Source organism: Megascapheus bottae, chromosome 20, assembly GCF_031878675.1.
Source record: "Megascapheus bottae isolate mThoBot1 chromosome 20, mThoBot2.hap1, whole genome shotgun sequence".
Classification (NCBI taxonomy): Eukaryota; Metazoa; Chordata; class Mammalia; order Rodentia; family Geomyidae; genus Megascapheus; species Megascapheus bottae.
In genome coordinates, this window is record NC_143528.1 from 28014471 (window position 1) to 28042302 (window position 27832).

At 33.6% G+C, this 27832-nt stretch overlaps 1 protein-coding gene across 1 annotated transcript in view; it reads right to left on the reverse strand.

Annotated features, from left to right (window-relative positions):
* Galntl6 (polypeptide N-acetylgalactosaminyltransferase like 6) overlaps nt 1-27832 on the reverse strand; it is a 780159-nt gene that overhangs the window by 334195 nt on the left and 418132 nt on the right. The window lies entirely within an intron of this gene.

Consider the following 27832-nt stretch of genomic DNA (forward strand, 5'->3'; position numbering starts at 1 on the left):
TATGCAGACAGCTTTACTGTAACCTTGTTTGTTTCTATTGGAGAAATGCCAAGAGTAGGATTGCTGTGTTATAAAGTAGTTCTAGGTTTACTTTCTTATCAGAGCACTAGACTCCACTGGAGTATTCAGTTTTTATGTCAGTCATCATTGTTTCCTGAAGGTCTCAAATCCAAATATCATTGGATTATAATTTCCATATGAGAATGAAGGGAAGGAAAAATGCATTTCCACTTCACAGTAAATTTTTTGTTGTTTTTACTTTTGTGATATTGGGGAATCAAATACAGAGTTTCATACAGGTGAGGCAAATGATATGCTGCTGAGCTACATATCCACATATATAGCAAAATTTAATTATCTTTTTCCTTTTTCCTTTCGCCATCTGTGAGCCGGAGGAAGTATTGTGAAGTCAGGGAACCTTGTGACGTGATGGTGAAAGAAGTGCGGCACCACCTTGCTCATTATTGTCCAGTCTCATTTATGCCAAAGAAAAAGTGTCTCATTTCGAAGTTGAGTCTGGCAAATGTATTTATATTATGCATTACCTTAGTGACACTTTAGAAGCCAGTCATGAACATTACAAAAATATCGCAACAAAATAGCCGTCAGAGTTCTTAATAGAGTGACTTGCTCATGAATTTCATAAAGGACTTATTATTCTGTTTTGAAAATGTTGAGTACAGAGCCTTGAAAATATAGTCATCGTGAATTGATTATGGAATTATATTATAAAATATCAGTCAATATGATTCCATTAAGCTACAATACCTTTTCTAATATAATTATGTAATCTCACCTTTATCTATTTTTATCTGTCAATCAATGTGAATTTGTAAGTAGTTTGGTTGAGATATCTAAAACATAAGGTTTATACTGAAAGTCAAGATAAATATTGGTTACATAATTTTTAACCTTTACACACAGATGGATAGTTTTCTTTCAAACTCACAAAATTAATAATGAATCTATTCAGATTACCATTACAGAAAATAAATAAATCCTGTTGGTATAAATTTCACAATGTTCAAAATAATCACTTTTTATATTTATTTGTAAGCTAACTCTGCCTGAAGGCAGTTTTCTTGAAATTGTGCAGATATTACTAAAGCTAGAATGAAGCATGGCTCATTCTTTAACATCTGTAAGTATTAATGAATCTATGTGTTTATAAAAATGAATACATTCCTTCCCTTTAATTGGCAGAAACTTCATAAATTCTCCTTGAAATTTCTTACCAAATGAATGCTAGAATCTGTGCAACAATTTGTCTTCATAAAGCAGGAAGTTACTAATTAGAAAATGGTAGTTTCTCTTACTTTGGTATGTACATGGAATTTAGTAAGGAAGAATAACAGTAACTATAAGATTCTTCTGCCTAAGAGAAAAATATAAACCAAGTCATCTCTGATATACCCAGAGATTCTCCATATAATCCTGAATTTCTGACCTATTTAATAGGCATCAAATATAATAGGTTAGGTAATTTCTCTCTTAGGAAGGTGTTAAACAGTGACCTATAGCAGAATTGACCTATTATCTCAAGTTATAGATGAAGCCTTTGACACAGTGGTGGAGGTTGTGATAGATTAAACTAGATATTTTGCAATTTGTTTCGTGTCTAAATCACCAAAAGACTTCCAAATCTATGAAATCAGAGCCCATAAGGGTGAACTTTGGCAGATTTTTTAATAATCAGGTAATTTTGAAACACATGAAAAATATATAATGAACATGTATTTAACATAGTTGTTATGTAGCATCAGAGATGTAGTAAAGGTTAATGAACATTTATTATTTATTAATCTTCTCATTGAATCAACAATTTTCTTTCTGCATTTCAAGCTTGGATTCTGTAGCTTCTACTATAGTTACTGTGAACATTTTTTTCATAAAGATCAAACTGTAAGTGAATTTGAATCTTGAATTCATTGCTCAGAAGTCATTGGATACAATGTCTGGACAAGAAAAATTTAGAAAAAGTGAAGTCTGCTTTATAAAGATAGTATTTATTACTGATTATTTAGATATTTAATTTACATATTTTCTTTTAGAAAGTCATTGTGATATTACATTATCCTTTCAATGTAAAGTTTCAAAACACATAGACATGATTTGATGTTTAAATAATCAGAATTACAATACTGGAAGGAATATTATATTCTGAATTTGTTGTTTTAAATCTTAGGGCTGAAATTCAGCCTATTATTTCATTGACTAAGAGCTTAACAGTGGCAAAGAATTTAGACATTAAGTTTCTAGCACTTTAACTAAATAGTATAGAGCTTTTCATAAAAACCACACAAGAAATCACTTCCATTGGAGGGTAGAAGAGAGGAGGACTCTGATTACTAGGCAAAAAATATGTACTTGGAAGAAAATGAACATATATTATTTTCTTGCCATACATAACTACAGCTTTTATATATAGAAGCAAAAAGGCTGCTGCTGACCAGATGACAGTATGTCTCTTTGTCTGTTTGGGGTAGTAATTTGTGAATCTTTGATAACCAGACAGTGCAAAGCTAGTGTAAAGACAAATAGTTACTTTAGTTTCCTCTGAGTATCCATCCTCCCTCTTTTCCAATAGTATAAATTTTGAGCCTTTTTTTTTTTTTTTTTTTTTTGAATGGGGCTTGTGTTCTGAGCCTGGGTTCTGTCCCTGAGTTCTTCAGCTCCAGGCTAGTGCTCTAATGTTGAGCCACAGCACCACTTCCAGTTTTCTGATTGTTACTTAGACAAAAGAGTCTGATGGACTTTTGTGCCTTGGCTGGCTTTGAATTGTGATCCTCAGATTACAGCTTACTGAATAGCTAGGATTACAGGCGGGAGCTACTGGTGCCTGGTTTTAGTCTTTTTATTCTGGATTCCTTAATAATTTTCTATGATTTTCTTCCCCTTTCCTGATTTCTGGACCATTTCCATTTAGCATGTAAGCATGCTTTATTTTTTTCATATATTTTTTATTGTAATTAATAGAAGGGTTACATTATATTTGCCAGATAGACGGTGCATTAATTCACATTGATACCCTTTCTCATGTCTTGGTCCCCATTTCCCCCCCACCCCCATCCTTCATCTTGTTTTTCTCCCTTCCCTATCCAATTTCAAATAACCAAATACAAATATATCCAATATATCTGATAACAAAGGGAGATACTGTAACAATATGAGATAACCAAGGGACAGCAAAAGAGATGAGAGATAACATAGTACATTAAGGACAACAATCACTCATTATACGGCTTTTGTTTCTATATCCTAGAGGTCCTTTCATTTAGTGTCATACTATATGGCCTTATGTATTTAGAGATTGCAAATCTCTGCTAGGAGAGCCCAAGGTTTCTACTGATTATGACAAATGAGGGAAACCATTGAGCCTAAGTTCCTTTGAGTCTGGCTTACTTCACTTAATATGATTTTTTTCCCAAGACCTTCCATTTCCTAACAAATGGGGAGATGTCATTATTTCTAACAGCAGCATAGAATTCCATTGTGTACAAATACCACATCTTGTTGATCCTCTCATCAACTGAGGGACACCTGGGTTGGTTCCATATCTTTGCTACGGTAAATAGTGCTGTAATGAACATCGTTGTGCTAGTGGATTTAGTATGTCCTTGTTTCTGGACAATTGGGTAAATGCCTAGTAGTGGAATTGCTGGTTCGTAGGGGAGCTCTATGTTTAGCCTTTTGAGGCATTGCCATACTGCTTTCCATAGTGGTTGAACGTGTTTGCATTCCCACCAACAGTGTAGTAGTGATCCCTCCTGGCCACATCCCCTGCAGCACCTGTTGTTATTCGTTTTCCTGATCCTGGCCATTCTAACTGGAGTGAGGTGGAATCTTAGAGTTGTTTTAATTTGCATTTGTATTATGACCAGAGATGTTGAGCATTTCTTCATGTGTCTATAGGCCATTTTCATTTCTTCTTCAGAGAAGACTCTCTTGAAGTCTTTCTTTGTCACCCTGTATTAGAATTAACTCCAAATGGATCAAAGACCTTGAGGTAAAAGCCGACACACTGAAAACTTTACAAGAAGGAATAGGAGATACACTAGGCCTCCTTGGCACAGGTCGAAACTTTCTTAATATGGACCAAGAATCACAACAAATCAGAGAAGGGCTGGATAAGTGGGACTGCATTAAACTGCAGAGCTTTAATATGGCAAAGGACAGAGCTAGTAAATTAATTAGGAAGCCTACAGAGTGGGAGAAGATCTTCACCAACCATACAATGGACAAAGGCCTCATATGTAAAATATATCAATAACTCAAAAAATTGAATCACTCCAAAACTAATCTACAAAGTAACAACCATCCCATTAAATGCATGCTTTATTAATAAACTTTTAAAAATCTTTTCAGGTCTGGACTTTAATTATACATTTTTCTCTTAGCTAGGTTTTTTAAGAGATCTCTGAATATTAGCTTTCATATTGTACTTCCCACCTAAATATTTAGCTACTGGGCTAAAAGATACGTGGGAGGGGTTGCATATAAAGAAGTGTTAACATCTAGGATTCTCCTAGCAGAGGATTACAATAGCATAATGAAAAACCTAGGTAACATAAGGTTATATAGGATGAGACTAAATGAAAGGATCTCTAGGATATGGAAACAAGAGCTTTATCTTGCATGATTGTTGTTCTTAATGTACTATGTTTTTTTCTCTTCGCTTTTTTGCCCTTTGGTTAATCTCACATTGTTATTGTATCTGACTTTGTTACCTGGTATATTGTATATACATTTACTTGTTTATTGAAAGAGGGAAGGGAAGGGCGGAAAACAAGATGATTGGGAGGGGGTTAGGGGAGGGAAATGGGGGCAAATATATGAGAAGGGGTATCAATGTGTGGGAAGTAATGCACCTACTATTTGGCAAATTTAACTGTAACACTTGTATACATTACCCCAACATGAAAAGTTTTTTAAAAAAGAAAAGAAAGTGTTGAGAAAAATTAGTCGTTATCTCATTGTTATAATGTCACATGATATCATGTAGAGTATGAGGAATGAAGTGAGGTTTACATTATGATCATAATGTCATCATAATCTTGTGTATTTTGCTTAGATATTTCATTCTCTTTTCTTCTGTATAGTAAGGCTACTAGTATTTCCAAGGTGAAAGATTATAGTACTATAAAAGGTAGTATATTTGAAGAGCCTGATAAAAAAGGTGGTCAACGCCTTTACTTTCACTGTTGATTTCTTCTGACTGAATATTACTAGATTGCTATGTGTCATGTTTAGGGCTTGATTCTTTGATATAAAGCTAATTTAAATATTTACCCTTAAAGAGCTATGTTAGAAATATATGTGAGGATATATATATATATATATATCTGATAAATCTATGGAACTGCACAAAATAGGGACTTCCAGCTACATACTAGACAAATATATCTAGATAAATATATCTAAAATATATTTATAATGCAAATACTTAACCGCGCTCACACTTGTAATCCAAGCTACTCAGGAGACTGAGATCTGAGGATATTGAAGTTCAAAGCCAGCCTAGGCACTAAAGAACGTGAGACTCTATCTCTTTTTTTTTTTAAGAGGGGGGAAGCTTTTAATTATGTTTGCGAAGTGTTTTACTCAACAAAAAATTGGGGAGTGTCAGGTGACAGTGCCAGGTGCTGTAGGTCTGGAAGTCATAAACTTGTCTCTGTTTTCATGGAATTGGGGAGCTGATTTATATGGGCAAACAGTCATATCTCTTGGGTTATAACATGATGTTCTGACATGCACCGTCTTTCAAAACAATTATCTGGTCATACTAAGGCACTGTTAAAATTATCTGTTGAGAGAAATCACTTTTGTAAAGGAATCTCAAAACATTTAAAGAACAGAAAGTAAGGATAAACACATCTGTGTTAACATAAAAAAATCACATCAATATTATGCTTTCACAAAGGTCTAGAAAAAGAAGAAAAATTTCATTCTGAGTACACAGAAATGCTGGAGATTGTCCTATATATGTGGTACATGTGCAAAATAGAAAACCAGAAGTGGGGCTGTGGCTCAGGGATAGAGCTCTAGCCTTGATTTGAAGACCTCAGGGACATTGCCAGGCCCAGAGTTCAAGCCTCACACCGCCCCCCACACACAAAAATCCCACAACAACTTAATCAGTAAATTGGCCAACAACTCAACACTTCTAGCCATAATAGAAATTCAAATCAAAACAATATTGAGATTCCATTTACCCCAGATACAGTGGCCATTAAAAAAAAGAAAACAAAACTAACAGTAACAAATGCTACCAGTGGCCAAATGAGAACTCTACTATACTGGTGGTAGGAATTTGAACTTATTCACCCACTCTGGAAAGAAAGCAGTATAGGTGTTCTTCAAAAGACTAAATATAAAGCTGCTCTACAACACGGCAATCCCACTCCTGGGCATTTATCCAATAGAACACAACATCACCCTAAAGCAACTAGCACAACCATGTTTATCACAGTGTTTCTTACCACAGCCAAGATATGAAATCAACCCAGATGCCCCTTAGTGGATGTGTGAACCAAGAAAATGTGGAACGCATATATACACAATAGAATTCTATGCTTCCATCAGAAAGAATAACATTGCTTATTTGTAAGGACACATAAATATTTGGAAAAAATTATATTAAAGTAAGCCAGATCACAGGGCCGGGAGTTTGGCCTAGTGGTAGAGTGCCTGCCTAGCATGCACGAAGACCCAGGTTCGATTCCTCAGTACCACATACATAGAAAAGTGCTAGAAGTGGTGCTGTGGCTCAATTGGCAGCTCTATCCTTGAGAAAAGCCCAGTGCTCAGGCTCTGATCTCAAGCCCAGGACTGGGGAAAAAAAAAAAAAACAAAGTAAGCCAGATCTAAAGAAAGATGTATGGTTTCCCTCATTTTTAGTAGCTAGAATGTACTTATAAATCTGTTAGTGAACAAACTGAAAGGTTAAAAAAATTATACACACACATGACACATGTACGCATTGGGATATGATGAATTACATAGACATTGACATATCGAAGCCAAAGGAGGATATAAGTAGGAGATGACAAAGGCTCATTAGATATGTTCACATGACCATATAAAACAATATTTTATGAAATAAAAGGCAAAAAAGAGTCTTTATGTGGCTGTTGTGTTTATTGTTTTCTTTTCCATTTATATTGTTTATTAATTTGTTTGTATTTGAGAGGGCAAAAGGGAGGGGTGAACAGAAAAGGCAGAACAAGGGTGAACAAATACAACAGTGGTACTCACTAGAGACTACGAACTGTACCATTTTGTATGTGAAGACCGGAGGTGAAAACAGTGACACAGTGAGAAAAAGGGAGATATGGTTCACAAAAAATGGTACTCATTACATGGTACTCATGTAGTCATCACTCCTCTGATTATCACCTTTATAATAACAATAAAATATACATATTTTGTGATTGCATATGGAAATTCCCTTCTTGAATATTTGTTTGTTAAACATGACATTTGAAATATGATGTAAAAATCAGTGTTAATAAAATTAAAAAAATAAAAACTGTGGAGAAAAACACATGATTTAAAATATGAGGTAAAAATCAATGTTAAAAATTCTTTAAATTAAAAAAAACTGTGGAGACATCTAAATTTTAATCAGGAAGAAATTTTTAAAGGAAAAATAGGAAGAACTTTTGAAAAGGTTTGCATTTTAATTTGAGAATTAGTGACTGATAAACTATTAGGACTTTTATTATTGATTTTTTTTTTCCTGTTGCACTTCAGTCCCAAGAACAGTGCTCAGGGCCTAGTGCTCAGGGGCAGAGTACTGTCTCTGAACTTTTCTTTTGGCTCAAGGCTATCACTCGAATACTTGAGCCATAGCATTACTTTTAGGCTTTTGCTGTTTATGTGGTAGCAGAGGAATTGAACCCAGAGCTTTGTGATGCTAGGCAAACACTCTAAGCTACATTCCCAGATCCTTAATATTGATTGTTTAAACAATGTAATGTTTGGATTTTCTGAAGATTCCTATGAAATTTTGTGTGAAGGGTTTTTTTTAAATCAAAATGAACCAAGAAAACCTCTCCATCATGTGTTCAGATAAACTTGCTAGTATATCCTCTCCTACAAGGGTGGTGAACTTATTTCAGTAAGTCTTCTGTAAGGTCAGTTAAGGTTATGAATAATCTCTAGCCATATGTCACTCATAACACATTTTTCTCACTTACAGCTGATATCAAATGAGTGTTGGAAATACTGGTTATACTGTTATCAGTTCAAGTAAAGAATCTGTAACCTTCACAAAGGAAAACTTGATTGTACAATGTAATCATCTTTCCACATGAGACTACTCTTCCTCTTTAAAGGCACAATGTTGTTCTTTACATAAAAGTAATATCATTTACTAAATTTTCTTAGCCAAGTTTGAAAGTACTATTTTTAAAAAATAAATTAAAATAAATGTCTCATGGAATTTTCTGCCTGGGCTGGCTTCAAAACACAATCTCAGCCTCTTGAGAAGCTAGGAATATAGGCCTGAGCCACTATGGTATCTGGCTCAAAGTAGTATCTTTTCAAATGTCTTAAGATGCCTTTTCTGTTAATGGAAGGAATTTGTTGAAACTCTCAAGTTGCTATTTGCATTTTAGTTCCCAGAACACAAAATATTATCTGTTTAAATTCTCCAAGCTTCCACAGCCCAAGAATCTGCTAATGCTGGTAGCTCACTCTATTAATCCTAGCTATTGAGAAGGCTAAGATCCGAGGACCAAGCTAGTCAGGGGAGGAAAATCTGTGCGAATCTTATGTCCAAATAACCACCAAGAAGCCAAATGAGGAGCTGTGCCTTATGGGTAAAGTTATGGCCTAGCACTAAGGAATGATCAGGGACAGTGCCTAAGCCCAGAGTTCAGAGTTCAAAACTTGAGCCTGGCCAAAATATAATAATAATCATAATAATCTGTCAAGGAACTTTGTTTTAAATTTTTCTATCACATTCTAAGCAAAGGAAAGAGTGAAAAAATCAATTCTATGAGCACTTGATATTCTCTAAATATATAATGTCTTAAATATTATACAAAAGCATTCTGATGCTTATCAGATCTTCCTAGGAAGTAAGAAATGAAAGTCAACATGGAAAGTTATATGACAGTCTCCAAGTCAAACATAGCTCTTATAAGCCCACGTCTGGTTTGTTTTATTTGAGAGCTTCCTTTATTGGCCATCTGTCACTTTTAGATTGCCATCCTTTCTTTCTTTGTTTAGTATTTCTCAAGTTATTTGTACAATCAAAAATCTGAAGAAACAATGTATAGAATGGGAAAGAAATTTCTCAAAGATATAAAGCAATATGCAATAAACATCAACAACTAACAACAATAACTATAATGACAGAACCAATAAAAAAAACTTCCAAATAATTTGATATAAAAGATAGAAAAAGTACTGAATGGAAAGCTTCCTTGTAAATCATTCAGACAATCAGCTAGTATATGAATAAAATTCTCTTACTCCTCAAAAACATATCCTTACTAGTATAAAAGCATTTGTTTTACCTTGATATTTCTGTACACGCCTTCAATTGCTATGATCATATTCATCCTATTACTTTTAATTATTTTCCTTCTCTGCTAGCTACCTCTTTCTCATATTCTTGGAGCATTAAAGAGGTTTTATTATGATTTTTCATATGCTTCAAGAATGTGGTTTGATTATGTCTTTTGCCACCTCCTTCCTCTCAACTTCCAAGGCAAATCAAATAATGCCCCTTTAATGTTTATGACCTTTTGTTTTTAGATCTAAACTGTGCACATGAAAAACTATGCCAGTTGTCATTCTAAGTTATTGATTTGTGTGATGATCTAATTATGACTGAATAATACCTCATGTTGTATCCATCACATATCTTCTATATCAATTCATAGATTGATGGTCGCTATTTTCCATGTTTGCACTCTTCTTTCTAATGCAAGATAACGTTGCTTTTACTACTATCACAACAAGTTTGTACATGTCATCAAACAAGAAGGTTTAGTTAATTGAACTGGGCTCAAGTTCAAAATAAAGTAAATTTCCCTTACCATGATTTTTATTTTCTTAAATGACCTTACTAAATATTTTACATTATATACTTACTGAACTGGGTAGTACCTAACTATTTTATATATTATCTAATTTATTATTTTCAGTAACTATAGTATTAATATTTCCTTTATAGAACAAGACAAGACAAACTATTCAGTTGGAGCTTTTTCTAGGTGGAATAGTTAACAATATGCAAATTAGGAAAGAAATGCAAACTGTTTTGTCCAAAAAGATAAACTCTGTTACTGTATTTCACTGTGAGCATGTGCTAGATTTCTTTGAATTGCAAGTAAATTTCTCCCTACTACATTTGAAGAGTATTGAGAAATTAATTAAAAGTTCCTTCAAATTATCAGTGATTTTTAAATTAGAAAATGACATTTAAAATTATTGCGTGTGTCATGTATTCAGAGCTTTTTATGAGTGACTGTGCAGCCAAAATAGACAGAGATGATTCAGATTTGCAGCTTAAAAAATCTGACTTGATTATTCACCAGATCTTATTTCTCTATGCAGAAAACTCACAGATATTGACTGCTGTCATAAATTAGTATTAGAAATATACACTTAGATGCAATCTATAAAACTATGTTATTTTGATTTTTATGTATGAAGAGTTCTCTATAAAAAGTAAGATTTGGCTATTTATGAAAAATAAGCAATTTGTTTTTAGGTTAACCAAAATTATTGACAAACTGAGATAGCAATAGTTCTATTTCATATATAACTAGACTCCTTTTGTATTTCCTTAATATTACATTTATAGTAATATATAGTGTATATGTATGTATGTATGTATCTACCTATCTATCCATTTTTATCTCTGTATAAATTCAGTGCTTACTAGATAACCTTTTACTTTCATCTCCTTTGATCCATTTATGTTACCTTTTACTTTACAGATAATTTTTCTGGTTGAATTGATCATAAGACTGAATACTGGTCACCATTCCTGATATTCTTTACATGCCAGAGAAAAGACTGATAAGACATATTTCCCAATTCTGATCTCAGAAAGTTTCTACGTGAATTATCAATACCACACAGCTTTTGGATGGGAAATACTACATAGTCTCTACTACTCCAAATGATCTTGTATAAGAGATTACACTTGGTCACCAAAATGTGGTGTTTATTTTTTTAGTTTTTATTGTAATTAATAAAAGGGTTACATGATATTTGCCAGATAGAAGGTGCATTAATTCACATATATTGATACCCTTTCACATGTCTTGGTCCCCATTACCCTCCCCTCCACCCTCCCCGTCTTGGTTTTCCCTCCTTCCCTATCCAATTTCAAATAACCAAATACAAATAAATCCAATATATTGGATAACAAAGTGAAATATTGTAACAATATGAGATAACCAAGGGACAGCAAAAGAGATGAGAGATAACATAGTACATTAAGGACAACAATCATTCATTATATGGCTTTTGTTTCAATATCCTGGAGGTCTTTTCCAAATAGTATGAAGCTAATTGAAATGTGGTGTTTATTAGTATCCTTTTTCATTGATTTTACATAGCAAATAAATAATTAAATAGCCTAAATTAAAGACAACCAGGCTTCTCATTACCTTCTTATAAAATCATATAAGTAATGATTGGACATTGGTGAACAAACACCAAAGTAGTCTAGGAATTAGGAGATTGATATTTGGTTTTGTCTATGCTGATATTACCATCTTTCCCCTGTGTTAGATGTATAAAATCCAATAATAATATCTCATTTAATTTCATAAGGCAGTGCTTTGGAAAATTTGCACAAGCCAGTGCCCACTTCTTGTTTTAATCACTAATTATTCTCAGCTATATCATAAATGTTGATGAACCCCAGATTAGTGAGTTGTTGATTTTCATAGAAAATAATGTTCAGGGGTCTGGGAGTTTGGCCTAGTGGTAGAGTGCTTGCCTAGCATGCACGAAGACCAGAGTTCGCTTCCTCAGTACCACATACATGAAAAAAAGCTGCAAGTGATTCTGTGGCTCAAGTGGTAGAGTTCTAGCCTTGTGAAAGCCTAAGGAGAGTGCTCAGGCCCTGAGTTCAAGGCAGGACTGATAAAAAAAGAGAAAATAATATTCAGTTACTTTATGTACTGTTTGTTGTACTAATGGGTCCCTTCAAAAAAAAACCCACTCACAAGTGAACACTGTAGGTTTCTCCAAAAAAATGATCTTTCAAACTTGGAACAGACAATGCTTTGGTTTGCTTCCAAAAACTTTTTCTTATCAATATAAGTGAATAATGGTATACCACATACCATATTATTGTTAAAAGGGAGACAGTGAATCTGAATACTTCAGTGTAGTCTAGAGAGGAAAAATCTGGTCTATATAGCAATGCTGTTATTTTTGTAATTGTTATGTAACATATAACGTAAGATCTCAGATAAGAGGTAGAGTAGAATGAAACCTGAATCTACTGGCACCTGTTAATCATTGTGTTTCATTTTGCTTTCTATTAAGATTACATTTTTTGTTATTTTGTGCTCATGATTGTTCATCTACCACTTGTTTCCCAGCTCCAGTAATGTCTTTATTTACTGGTTAATTGGAGATAGAATCTAACATACTATTCTTCCAGGGCTGCCTTTGAACTACAAGCCCTGGGTCTCCGCCTGCTGAGTATTTAGGACTGCAATCACAAGTCACATTGGTGACTTCATATAGTAATATAAAACATAAAGAGCTTGAAAAAGATGAGTTACAAGAATCTTTGAATCCTTAATTCTTTAAAATAAACCAAATTTCTTCTCTTAAATATTACACATTTGTTTGTTAACCATTCTTTAGGTATGAAATGAAGCAAATCTTCCCATAATATGGCTTCTTTTTCTATTAACCATTTTTCATGTAGGAAAAGAATGATTGGTTAGTCTACTTGGCACCTTCTTTCCCCTTTTTTTCCAGAATCAGGAACTAGCAAGATCTTATGAGTCTCTATCCTTTCTCCTTTCTGCCCCTGCTTTACAACCTTACAACAATTACACATGTAATCATGAAAGACTTTGGTTCAAATTTTAAATTATTTCACTTTTGGTTCATCTCAGATAGATTATTCTTTTTTATTGAGGCTGCTTCCATTTCTCTCCGTGGGCTACCTTAGAGTTTATATATATTATTCATCCATTAAAAACCCCGAGGCAAGATTCCTGTGGAGACTCTTCAGTAATTGGTCTCCAGATGCCTCTGACATGAAGTACACTTGTAGACCCCAAAACACATTTCCATCTGTTTCAACTAGCTTCGTATGTTGGAAGCAAGAAATTACTCATGCACGTATTCACTTCTTTCCTTTAGTGACTTACTTATTCCATATCTAATATGCAACAAGGCAAGTTGTACATAAACGAACAGACTAACATCTTTCAACCGTGGTAATGTTTCTGTTAGCTAAGCTACAATATAATAAAATGTCAGTAGGTATGAGTAATATCACGGAAAGTGTTGTTTCTTCTCTATGAAACACATTTGACTGGAATAATAAGTGCTCAGAAGATGAATTTGTGACTGTGTAATCATATTGGGCTAAAACCCATGTGCATCTCCAGGAAATTGGAAGGTAACAGATCTTCACTATATTGTACTTATTTGTGTGATTCTTAATTTTAAGTAGTTACAAACAGTTGTTTAGGAATGGTGGGGTATTATAATAAACACACAGAGTGCGCAATTATCAAACAATAATGATCATTTCCATCTCTTTAAACATTTAGCATTAGTTTATGTCAGAACTGTCACATTCTTCTCTTCTGGTTCTTAAAATAATAAAGTGTTGTAAATTGTAGCCATTCTATTGTGCCATAGACTACATGAAAATGTTCCTTCTAGATAACTATATTTTGCCAACCATTACTTGACCTAATTCTATCAGCCTGACGCTTACCCCTCTTAATCTATAGTGACTCCTCTTTCACTCTTTATATCAGTAAAATCAGCTTATTGATATCTATATACATATATATGATATATATATGATATTTATATATACCTCTATGTTGATTCTTGATACATTGGGGAATGAACTATCAAAATGGACAACCACAAGAAAAAGGAAAACTAGCAAGGGTCATTGTTATTATATTCTGTTTCTTTGATTAACTTTTCTTCTCTGTTGTACTTAAATCTTCCCATCTCCTTCTGATTTCTACTTGAAACTTTCCTCCTCATCCAATACTCAGATTCTTAGATTTGTAATTGGGTTTTGCACTCATCATGGAATGTCAAGATTGTATTAAATTAGAAATGAATGCAAATATCACATCTATGTATATGTGGATTAATATTTATATCAGTAGATGATTTATATAGCTATTCAATTTGTCTATGTAAACTTGTATTTTATGGGATTAGTTTTGATATCTTGAAGTGGATGTTTCTTCTTGAATTGAGGTATGCTGTTTATCCACAAGAACCAGAAACTCACTTTAAAAAAGTTGTCGCTTTATCCAGGTATGCAAATGGTTTTGAGTGGAAGAAATGGGGCATCTGCTTTACATGCAAAAGAGCATCTCAGCAGGTCCTGAACAAGAAAGTAGAGGCTACTATTAAAGCAATGATTGTGCATGACAGAGGAAATATGGCAAGAATATTTAAACTGTTTGAATACAAAATCAGTCTAGCAGACAGCAAAAGAAATGCAGAGTTGTCTACAAGGTCATCTTAATAGCACTCTTGGCTATAAGCAGAGGCCTCTGGAGAATGACAGGACATTTATGAACATTTCCAATGTCTCATCCAATCCTTCTTCTCAAGACAACAAAATTGGTAGTGATTTGAAAGAACTTGCAAATAAGATGTGACGTGATGTAAATGTAACTTTTCTATTTCATATTTATGCCCAAGGATGTTTTGTATCTAACAGTTTCCACAGATCTCCATTATATAAGAAGCTCAATGAATTTTCTGAGGATCAAAAAGAGATCCCAGCAGCCACTTCTTTATTTTTTTATTTTTTCATTCTTAGATTCCCTATTTTTCATCATCTTCAAGTCTATTATTACCTCCTATCCTAACCAGTATAATGAGACAAAGCAACTCTATAAATGAGTAATTACATCATTGTTGATAAGATTTTTTTATTTACTGTAAATCAAAGTGATACATGAAGAAAACAAATTAAAACACTGCAATCTTTTAAAGAGACTGAAATCTCCAGGAAACACTTTGTATCTATCTTCATTGTTTAACCCTGAGCAGTTAATAAGTTGCTTGTCACTCAGTATTTGTGGCAAACGTATTTGTTTAAACACAGAAATAATGTTAGTCAGTAGTGAATATAAGGTAGAGGCATTGCTGAAATATCCACGAATGTCTTCCTATGTTTTTCAGATGGAAAGTCATCTGCTAACTTATAGCAAATATGCTGAGGAAAGGCTTCAGCTGATTCTGTTTCTTTATGGCTAAAGATAATAATTTTTCCACATAAAAAAACTCTGACATTTTATTTAGTGGTAGTGGAATATATTTTGGGGATGCAAAATTTTAAATGCTATCATTGAATAACAAAATAAAATATACTAATTTCACAAATTGTCTTTTTTGAGGTTATATTTATCAACTCGTTTAGTAAAATTTTTTGTAATTAATTTTCAAACTGTATCACACAATATGAATATATTTACATATACATGATCACATAATTCAGAACTATTTTGCAATGAATGAATAACTCATAAGGTAAAGCACTAAATGATATTTTTGGTTAATAATATATGTTATCCTAATGGAGAAAAAAATAAACATATTAAGAGCATATGGAAGACTTGTGTTTGATAAAACAATAATAACAGTATGTGAGACATACTCCAGTAAATTTTTATTCCACCTCATTGTACCCTGCTATTCCATATTAAAATTGATAATTAGAAATCACAAAACTGATTCATGAGTCATGCACTAGAGTTTGATAAACACTGGTATGTCTGAGCAGTATAAATACTGGCTATTGAAAAGAGTGAGCATGAAACACTAATTACCTAAAAAATGGCAAGGAGCGAAGACAGTTATTGTTTTTAATAGTACAAATGAAAATTCCCATGTTGCCGTCATTGCATAAATAACCTATTACCATTAAGACCAACATCTGGTACACAAATACTAATAAAAGTCAATAAATCCCATATTGTTTAAAAATGCAGATCCTCTCTAAAAATAACTCCAATTAATCTCAAAGATAAATATGTTAATACAACATAACCATTAAAGTGATGCACATTATCAATGCAATTTTTATATGTGAAAATCTATAAAGTGTAATTATATATTTCCCTCATATCGGGTTTACATCAAGTTCCAATTGTGCCACAAATTAAAATTGTTCTCAGAGAAAAAAACTATATGCATCTATATCCTGTGTAGTCTGAGTAGAGCAATTCCTGTCATTCTTATAAAGAGGTAGCATTTTCAAGCAACTAGTAACTCTTCAGAGAGAGCTTTACTAGAAATATTTACTTCTTTATAGGGTGCATTTAATAAGATACTATTGCTATTGACATTTCAACAACCTATTCCAAGCAACATAAAATTGATTTCGAGTCACCTTCTCATCAGTGTCAATTATTCAACAATGCTAAAACATATCATTAAATAATAATCAACCAGTGTTTCCAACTAGTGCTTTCAGTCAATAACACATCATTAATCATTCTCTAAATGTCCTTCCTGTCCCACGAGTGTCTTTACTGTAATTCTAAGAAGGTGCTATTCATTCATCTCAGGAAACAAAAGATCACTAAGGAAAGGTGTTTTTGTAAAATCTACTTCTATTATTTCCTGTCATGATGGCAGTGTAATATTTGTGGTATTATGAGCATTATAAATCTTACTCAAAGTTATGTAAGTTTTTAACAGATTCTGAAACCCTAAATGAGTATATTCTTCTTCACAATAAGTTTGTCTCTTTCTTCCTTGGAAACCATCTCCATACTCAGGGATTAATCTTCTTCCTCAAAATATTGAATGTTGTCAGGAGATCTAAGGTATGTAATTTATGGTATTTTTATACATACACGTACATACATACATACATACACACATACATACATACATACATACATACATACATACATACATACACACACATTTCTCCTATCAATAGTAGAACTCTTTTCTCCTTCCTTGAATGTAGAATAAGCCTGTGATTGCTTTGGCTGACTGAATCTGGCCAAAGAGATAAAAGTCCTTGTGCTTAGTTATATGAACCTAAGCCAAAGTGAATGGTATACTTACATTCTCTTTCATGTACTCCTTCCTAGACTAGCCTGTTGAAGAACCTGAGACCGTGTAGAAGTCAAAATATTAAGCCTAGGTCAATGTAGATCACAGCTAGATCTTTTGACAAAATGTGTGGAAGAATCAGAGATCAAGAGAAACCTGGCTGGCCCACACTAGTATGAGTCAATGGACATTAGAAATACTGTCTAACTGACCTAAAGCCTGGAATAATGGTGCATATGTATTGCTTTAAGGTACTGGATTTTGGCAAACTTATTACACAGAAACTGGCAACTGATGCCTCACAGTTGACTTGATGACAGGATTTCTACTTCATTTATCCCAGTTTATCTGGTTAATCCTAGCACATTGTCTTTCACATGATAACTGCTTAGCAAACAATAATGCAATTGATTTTTCTATGAAAATATTTACTGTGGATTTAATAAGAAATGCTTTTTTTGCCAGTCCTGGGGCTTGAGCTGAGGGTTTGGGCTTTTTCAAAGCTAGAGCTCTACCACTTGAGCCACAGAACCCACTTCTGACTTTTTCTGTTTATGTGGTACTGAGGAATCAAATCTAGGGCTTCGTGTATACTAGGCAAGCACTCTACTACTAGGCCACACTGCTGTCACAAGCACTGCTTTTTAAAAGAGCAATGCTTTTAAAGCAAAACAAACTAAGAATGCATATTAAAGAGATACTATGGTAGCCATAAGTAATGAGCAAATGAGGAAATTCTTTAGTTGTATTGGTCACTAATTAATGAAAGTAAGCATCTTGCTATAAATACCTCTCTCCATTAAATGTCTCTGGTTAAAAACAAATCAAACCAGGTGCTGGTGACTCATTCTTGTAATCCAAAGTACTCTGGAACCTGAGATCTGAGAATTGTCATATGAAGCCAACCCTGGTAAGAAAACCTATGAGACTCTTGTTTCCAATTACCCTTAAAAAAGGGGAAAGGGAGTGGAGCTGTGCTTCAAAGTGATAGAATGCTAGCCTTCAGCAAAAGAGCTAAGAAACACTGCCCAGGCCCTGAGTTCAAACCTCACAACCAAAAAAAAAAAAAAACAAAACAACAAAGACAGCACTGACATTAAAAAATCTTATCAAACTTCATAGAATTCACGCCTACAGCAAAATCCTTTGCTAAGATTCAAAACCCTGTAATTTTTAAGTGGGTGAAGCAAACATACAGAAGTGAGGAGAGCTAGTTATAAGGGTCTCTGCTGCCTGTTGGATTGGCTCTGCAGGTGGGCACACATTACTGCAAAGATCATGCTAATCATCAGGCAGAATGAATGTCCAGCCATTATGTTCTGGGCTAAAATATGGAGACACACACACACACAAACACACACACTAGATAGACTGAAAAAGTTTCCACTCAAAAGACCACGTTTCTTCCTCTGTTCTGCTGGCGTACTGCATTTATAGGATAAATAATTCAGGCAGAAAAAATTCCCCTAATTCATCTACAATGATACAAACAACCAAATGCTCGTCCCTGAGACATGCGAAGTTTATTACAGAAAATTTTCAAATTTAAATTAATAACATATAGTATCTTCTCTTCTGTTTATTCATGAAATGAAAAAACTTGAAGTGTGGGATAATCTCGGAGATCTGCTTGTGCTTTGCCTTTTCTGTTTTATTTTAATCACTTCACGTCTTGAGTCATATTTATATTTGCTTCCTACACCTCAAAAGAATAACACTACTTTATAAATATTACACAGATCAGATATAATACCACTTGGAATAAATATTTTTCCCTTTCAGTGTTATGTGGTAGTATTTCCCCATTTTTTTCCCTAATGAGAAGGCCAAAAACACATTTTTTTTCTCCTTTGATAAACATTTCCCAAGTGTTTCTCTAAAAGGTGATGTTTAATTTGAAGATACCAACTTCAGTGTGGTGATTTGTTTAGCTGTCCTGATGACATATGCAGACTATGAAGCCACTGCAAGGTCATAACAAAGACATGTTAGCTCATATGTGATAGAGGATAGATTCATCTCACAGTGTATTAGGAGTGAGTTCATCAGTGTATGTAGGGAAATTTCTCTGTAATGTACATGGGCTTAGGCTTAGACTGTTGGGAATGCATTCTTCTATTAATGTATATGGTGTGAATATTTATGACTCCCACAGTTCTATATCCCCCATGTGACAGTATTGCAAGGTGGACTCCTTAGGAAGTAATTAAGTCCTGAAGAAGGGGCTCATGAGTGAGAACAGCCTCTTTATAGAATAGCCTCAGAAAAATGATGATCACCTTAGACTACAGAAGAAAGGCACCATCTCTGAAACAGGAAGTCTGACCTCAGCAGATGTCAAATCCGCCACTGCTTTCATCTTGGACTTCCTGACTTGCAGAACAGTCAGGAAAGCTATGCTGTTCTTAAGGTTCTTATTCTGTGATATTTTGTAACAGTAGCATAAAATAACTGTCTTAACGTATACTTCTGCCCATGTAAGAAAGGCTTTCATCTCTGCAAGTAAAGCTTTATGTGTAATTCATTTAAAAATTGTTGGAATAGCTGGGTAAAAGTAAATTGTGCATAGAGAAAATTGATATGAAGGAATATTTTCTTGTGAAGCACTCTCTAGAACAAACGGAAGGGGCCATTGTCTCTAAACTAAATTATCTTTACACTACAGCCAACCAGAATGAAACCTTAGACATCAGTGCGATATTCCTTTACTGGTTCAGCTTCTAGTGTCACTAATGGCTGGCTGAGTTCTACATGTACAGAGGATATGTATTTCTAGATCTAAAGTTATATGAAATTCAAGAAAATTCCTAGAAACAAGTTGCTAAGAATAAGATACAAATGTATTCTTATTTGTGTCCTCAACTTGACAATGCAAGGAAAATCGACTTAACAGGGCATAGTACTGCTGGTACTATGCATAGTACATCCAGTACTACCTTTGTCAACTGAAATCCGAATGCTTAGTGTCACCAAGCCTATCCTTGTCTACACGAGAAATTAAATATAAAGACACTAAGCCTTCACAAGACTCTTCCCACTCTTTGACCCTATCTTAAATAACTCACCATAAACCATAATACAAAAAGCAAATGAAGCCTACTGTCACCTCTAAGAGTTGAAGGAGAAAAACATCATAAAAATGTAGACTGGTGACTGGTGGTCATTTTGTTTTCCAAATAAAAGCACTGTCTGAAAATACATTAAGAACAAATAGGCAATTCCGTAGGTGTGCAGAGAAATGTGACACATTCGTTCTGTTAATAAATCACAGTGTTTCAACATTTGATTTAACTGTTCCTCTTTTTGCCCTTCACCAACTGTAGAATGAAGGAAATGAATAAATAAGATTGCACTCAGTACCTAGGACAATTTTTTTTTTACCAGATGGGGGATACAGCTATTAAATTATGATTTGAGATTTGCTGAACATTTATTACCATTTTTCCATTTATTCAGAGGAAACTTTTGGAGGCTTATTTGGTCCAGGCAATAAGTAGAGCATTAATGTAAATCAGAATCGATTGTGCTGTGAACTGCAGTAAGGAATACACTGCATGGAACAGAAGAGTTGCTTTTGTATTTTTTATTCATAACAGACAAATCACCTAAAGGGGGAAATTGCATTCATTGTGTGAGAATCAAGTGGACAAAATAAATCAAAATTATGAAAAATTCTGCAACAGTTAGATTTCTTTTTCACCAACTATCTTTGCCATGACAAAATTATGCAAGCGAAGACCTATATACATGTCAATATTTCTATGAACTCCAAAAGGGCACTAATATTAATAAGTAATGAAGTGCACATTACTGATTATCGTTCTTTAGTGTCAGGACATTTTTCTGGGCACATAGTAAAATGTAAATTCTGGGCATCTAGGAGCTTTGAAATTACTTAATTAGTAAATTAATTAATGTATTTATTTTTGAGGTTTGAACTTGTGGCTTGTTAGACAAGCTTGCTACACCACTCTATTGCTTGAGCCTTGGGGTCATTTCTTCTTTACTTTAGAAATTTTTCAAATAAGGTCTGACATTTAAGTTAGTGAAACTTAAATCACTGAGTTAAGTTTTCTAACTGGTGAGCTAGACATCTAATTTTCTCCTGATTCATATGTATATTCAAGTATTTCCTGTAATATCTGTTGAAGATGTTCTCTAATCCAAGTTCTTAGAGCTCCACGTTTTTGCAGAGTGCCATCTTCAGTGTATAATCCTCCCACTTCTGACTTCAATGCAGCTGATATTAAAGATATATACAGTCACTTTATGCGTTAGGATTGTTAGAGATGGGGGATTTTGATAAATCTTGCTTGGACTGGCTTCACATTGTGATCATACTGATTTATATCTCTCTAGTAGGAATCCACTATCAACTCTCAGTCTTCTTTCAAGCTGATGGAGGAAAGCACAGATGTGTATGGATTAATGGGTATCCCATGACATTGTGACACGTGTATATACAATGTGATGTTTAGGTACACTTTTCAAATTCAATTAGATATCCAGATTTACTTCCATTTCTCTCTTTTGATTGGTCTAAATGTCTCTTGTATGTATTGATTCTCTCTACTTTGTTGTATATTTTAAAGTCATGTAGTGTTACTCTTGCATTGTATTTCCCCCCCCAAAAAAAAATAATTTGGGCTTTGTTTTGTAATTCTATAGGAAGTTTACAATTATTTTCCCTTATTCTGCCAAGACCGTCAGTGGTATTTTGAGGGAGTTGATTTACATTGTTTGGGGTAATATGAACATTTAAAAATACAGATTCTTCTAGTTCTTCCCTCCCTCCCTCCCTCCCACCCTTTCTCCCTCCCTCCCTCCCGTCCTTCATTTGTTCCTTCCTTCCTTCTCTGCTTGTGATGTTTGACTAATGTGGTGCTTATAGAATGTGATTGGAAAAAAAAGGAGTGTTTTCAATGTTTCAGAGTTATTGAAGAAGCACAGTTTCTGAAATCGGTAAACTCAAAAGCAAAGCTCTCTGAGGCTTTGTTGTTGTTGACATTTATTGCTTAATCTTGTTACTTGTTATTATTAGTCTGCTGAGACATTTTATTTCATTATAATTCAGTCTTTAAAAAGACTCAAGTGCTCTTGGCTCATGCCTATAATCCTCACTACTCAGAACGCTGAGATCTGAAGATTATGGTACAAATCCAGCCCAGACAACAAAGGCTGTGAGACCCCTATGTCCAATTAAGCATCTAAAAATCTAGAAGCATACTTGTGGTTCAAATGTTAACACCCAGCCTTGAGCAAAATAGCTCATGGCCAGGACCCAGAACCTTAGTTCAATCCCTGGCACCAGTATAATGAAAGGAAAACTATAAACTCACTTCTACTATTATCAAATCAGTTATGATATACTTGTTCAAAATAATCTTTAATGATATTTTAAATTTTTGTTATTAGTTGTAATTTCTTTTTACTTCGAATTTTTGAGACTTTTCTTAATTAATATAGCTAATATTTGTTAATTATGTCTGTCTTCTCAGAGAAACAGCTTATAATTTTGCTAATCATTTGTATTTTATGTTCTTTTTACATATTTCTATTTTGTTTGTGGAATTTCTATTTTGATTTCTTTAAAGGAAAATTTAAATTTTCCCTCTTTATTTCTCCATATTATAAGTTTTTAAAGAATGTATTTCTTGTTTTAATGCACTGTGAATGGTAAAAATATTAAACTTAACTTAAATTCTTTTAATTGTAGAGATATTTGATGGCCACAGGGTGTGTGTGTGTGTGTATTCCCATTTACTTATATTTTATAGCCAATAAAAAAGAGGGTAAAATTGTAGGATAAGTATATTGTATCAAGGCATCTTCATAACCCATGTTTTTGAATATTGAAAGATATCTTTGTATATGTCCAAGTCTTGAATACTTTCACTTCTATTTTTCTAGATATAATTATTATGTTGTAGATATCAAGTGGCCTGTAAAAGAAAATAGTATATAGCAATGGTGTAGAAATTATGAAAGCCAGTGGGATTTGTATAGCTCTTAGTTTGTAGTCACAGTGTGAATGACTTTAAAGACAGAAAACTCACAATGAGTTCTTGCCAATTCTTACATCCTAACTTTTATACACAAAACTTTGTCATTATTTTTCAAGTTAATTCTTCTTAACTTATGCAGATAAACTTTTAGTCTGATGGATTATTTAATATAGTTACAGAATAAAGAAACATAGTTTAGACTAGCAAGTCTTTAAATTGTCAATATAAGGCATGATTATTAGATCATTATATTGTTGTAAGGAAAATTATGTTATAAAAGGGAGAGAGGGGCTTGGAGTTTGGCCTAGTGGTAGAGTAATTGCCTAGCATGCAGGAAGACCCAGTTTGGATGCCTCGTATGTACCACACATTCCTTCTATGTACCACAATACATAGAAAAAAAGCTGGAAGTAGTGCTGTGGCTTAAATGGTAGAGTTCTGGCCTTGAGAAAGCCCAAGAATAGTGCTCAGGCCCTAAGTTCAAGCTCCAGAATTGTCCAAAAAACAGGGACTGAAGATCACCGTTCAAAGCCAGCCCAGTAAATAAAGGTTATTTCCAATTAACCACTAAGAAAAACTGGAAGTGACACTGTGGTTCAAAGGGTAGGTGGTATCCGTGAGCTGAAGAGCTCAGGGACAGCACTCAGGCCCTGAGTTCAAGTCCAACTACCAAAAAAGAAAAAAAAATGTTGGCTAGATTCAAGAGTGGTTAAAATATTTAAAGAGAAAATTAATGTGAAATAGAAGTGCAACAGAAGTGCACTGAACTTTCACTAGCTTCAATAAACAGTAATGAGGCAGAGAAAATGTTACTACATAAATAGACCAAGTTAAAAGGAAATTAAGTTTCTGTGGAAAGGTGAAAGGCTTCCTTTAAATATCAGAGGCTACTACTATTCTCCAATATAAATGAAGAATTTTATTTGAATTGCCATAAAATTCTAGCATTTTTAAAGACTAGAAGTTAGACAAGAAAAAATTTTGGATTGGAGACAGAATACCTGGACTCTATTTGGAGTTTAACTGAGGTGATGTTAAAAATACTAATCTACTTGGCTGCTGGAGCAGCTCCAAGGATTTTTCCTGCCATCTCTGTTCATTTTTTTTTTTTTTTTTGCCAGTCCTGGGCTTGAGCTCAGGGCCTGAGCACTGTCCTTGGACTTTCTCAAGGTTAGAGCTCTACCACTTGAGCCTCAGCACCATTTCTGGCTTTTTTCTATGTATGTGGTACTGAGGAATTGAACCCGGGTCTTCGTGCATGCTGGGCAATAACTCTCTCACTAGGCCAAACTCCCGGCCCCTCTGTTCATTTTTGAGGTACTAGATCTGAAAGTCAGGAAGATGCAGACTCTCAAGAGGTAAGAGCTAGTTTCTATGATTACTTACTGAATGATTTCAGTGTTTGATTAATGATTATGTCTGAATGGACATAAGTCATCCACTATCAATCCTGAGCTATCAACTAACAGGATGAAACATTCATGTCTTGTGGATCCTTCTCATCACAGCGAGTTATGTGTATTTTAAATGTATACTTGCCGGCATGTGAAGATGTTAGGAGTAGGAGCAGAATTTCCCACATAAGGATATCTTTTGGTTTTAAAATTTGTTCCAGACTCATCACTTGTGAAGTTAGTAGTTGCAGAATGTGGGTCACTTATTAACTATTATGAGCAGTATAAACATTGATTTCTTTAAATAAGTAGCAAGTTTGGTTGCCATGTATTCAAGTAGAAAATAGTAAGACTTTTCTAAAGGTACTAAACTGTGATTCTCACAGTCTATATGCCTCCACATGGTATGTATCAAAAGTTAAAAGCCAGCATTTGTTGCTCATGTCTGTAATCCTAGCTATTCAGGAAGCTGAGATATTTGCCAGGCCAGGCAGAAAAGTATGTAAGACTCTAATTAATCAAAAGATGGGAATAAAGTTGTGCTTCAAGTAATAGAGCCCTAACCAAAAGAGCTGAAGGATAGCATCTGGGGCCTGAGTTCAAGCCCTAAGACCAGCAACAAAGAGAAAGTGTGAGGAGGCATCTCGGTGGGGGGGGGGGGGAGAAAGAGAGGAAAGGGGACAGAGAGGGGGCTTGGGAGTGTTAAGGCACTGTTTCAATACTTAAAGCATCCAGTCACCAAACTTTCTTTTTTAATGTGTAGGATGAGATTGATGATATGTTCAGTATCTGTGGAAGAGAGTAGATATTAGGCATTTTTACGTTTCAGTTTCTCCTTATGCAGTCATTTATTCTGACTGGTTTTGAATAGAGATATTAGTAGGGTCAAAATACCCTGTTTCTCTTCCATGAACTGGGAACAATGAGATCACCTTCCTTGCAAGAAGATTATGAAGATAGACCACACAATATACTTAGTGAATTGCTTGTAACCAGTAAAAATTCAATAAATGTTACTATAATATATTACATAATATTTTAATTATATATTATGTTAGAATTATGTAACATGATACTATATTTCATATTATATAATGTATACTATCAATATACAGACTATGTACAACATACTAATAATATGTAAATTATAACATATAATATATAATTATACATTATAATTATATAAAATATAGAATTGTGTATAGTATGTGACTATAAATATTATGTGATATAATTTAAATGACATAATATATAATTATATAAATATAATTTTATATGAATATGATATATTAAAAATATAATTATAATACATATAGTTATATATTATATGTAATAATTTATATTCTATGAACATATATGAAGTATATAATATTTGTAATGTTGTATATGAGTAATGGGGCTACACCTGCTACATCTGGCTCTTTCTATGGCTGGCCCTACACAATTTCACATTTCTTTCAAAAGAGCAACCTCATTTGTCCCCATTACTGACTGCCATGTTTGAAAAATAAGTTTTACTCTCTGCCATTTTTCAGCTGAGCTTCATGCCTTCAAGCTGAATCTTGAGGAATCTGACATAATAGCAAACACAGTAGTTTTATTCCAGAGTAGCTATATACATTACTTTTAGTCCTCTTTCTACCCTGCATCTTTCCCTAGAAAACTTTAAAATAAGATACTGAAATACTATTTTTTTGAAAAAAATTAGATAAAAATTAATACAATCAATGTAAATTAGAGAAGTATTTTAACATCACCAATTATTCAATATTTCTTTTAAAATAAGGATGGTGACTTGTGAGTACTATTAAGTGAATACACATAAAAATGGAAATTTCCAGCACTTCCTCACTAAATCTACCATGACAGTAGTAACCATCAAAGTAATACTTGCTAGAATTCTAAAATCCTCTTATTTATCTTACATTTTATTAGTCAGGTTGAATCATGAACTGCAGTATTATTGTATAAGGATACATCTTTATAGAATAAAATACATAGGTGGAACACCTTTGTTAGTTGATTAATTATTGCATTTAAATTTGAATGGTGAAAGGAGTGAGTGACATTGAACAAGATATATTGTATTCATAGAATCCTTTGTCAAGTGGTAGTTCATTTGTATAACTAGTTAAAGATAAGAAAAGAAAAAACTGAGAGTTGCTAAAGTCAACTATACAATGCTTTTAAGGAACACACCCACATGATTTACAGAAAAATATAACTTAAATTCAAATTTTCTGAGATTCAAGACCTTTGGAGGCTGTCTCTCCCCATTCTCAGATAGGAAAAAGAAAAGAGATGAGATAATACTTGTGCAATATAAGACAGTGGTTATGTAAAAGTTCAGAGAAAATTCTTAAAGGAAATTGCTTTAGATAATCTTATTTATATTTCCTACTGGCTTGGTTAACCTTTGAAACACCAAGAAATTCAGTCCAAGCCACAGTCTAGGGAAATAGATTTTATTTTATTTTTTTAAATATACCAACTGATGGATCCGTGACATTTATAAGTACAGACTTACTCTAATAATAATGTACTTTCTTTTTAACCACGAAAGGAAGTATAAAATCAAAAGGCAATGCCGATGGTATTCCCAGAACATCTACTTGTATTTCTAACCTTTGTGCTCGATATAACTTTAATTAACAGTATGCTGTACTTGTCATCTGCTACCTGCAAAGCATGAGATACAATATTAATAAAAAGAAAATAAAAATTGATTTCAATTGTCAGGTATTACTTTCTCAAAAATTAAAACTGGTATTAATATTATACCCATTTTTAATCTAAAAATGGAAGTTGACAGTACCCTATTATGGAATTCATTTATCACATTACCTTTATGACTTTTCAAAAACAAACTCTAAATTAATCCATTCTTCTTTTAAATCTAGAAACAAATGCTTGGTAGCAGGTAACCTTAAGTTGTATTAAAATTTTTATATCAGAGATATTTTGCTTAAAAATTTGGAACTAAGTTCTTCAGATTATCATATGCAAGGTTTTGTGACTTTTTGGTGTTTTTTTGTTGTTGTTGTTTTGGTTTTGCCTGTACTGGGGCTTGAACTCAGGACCAGAGCACTTCCCTGGGATTTCTCAAGACTAGAGTTCTACCACTTGAGCCACAGCACCATAACTGTATTTTTATGTACG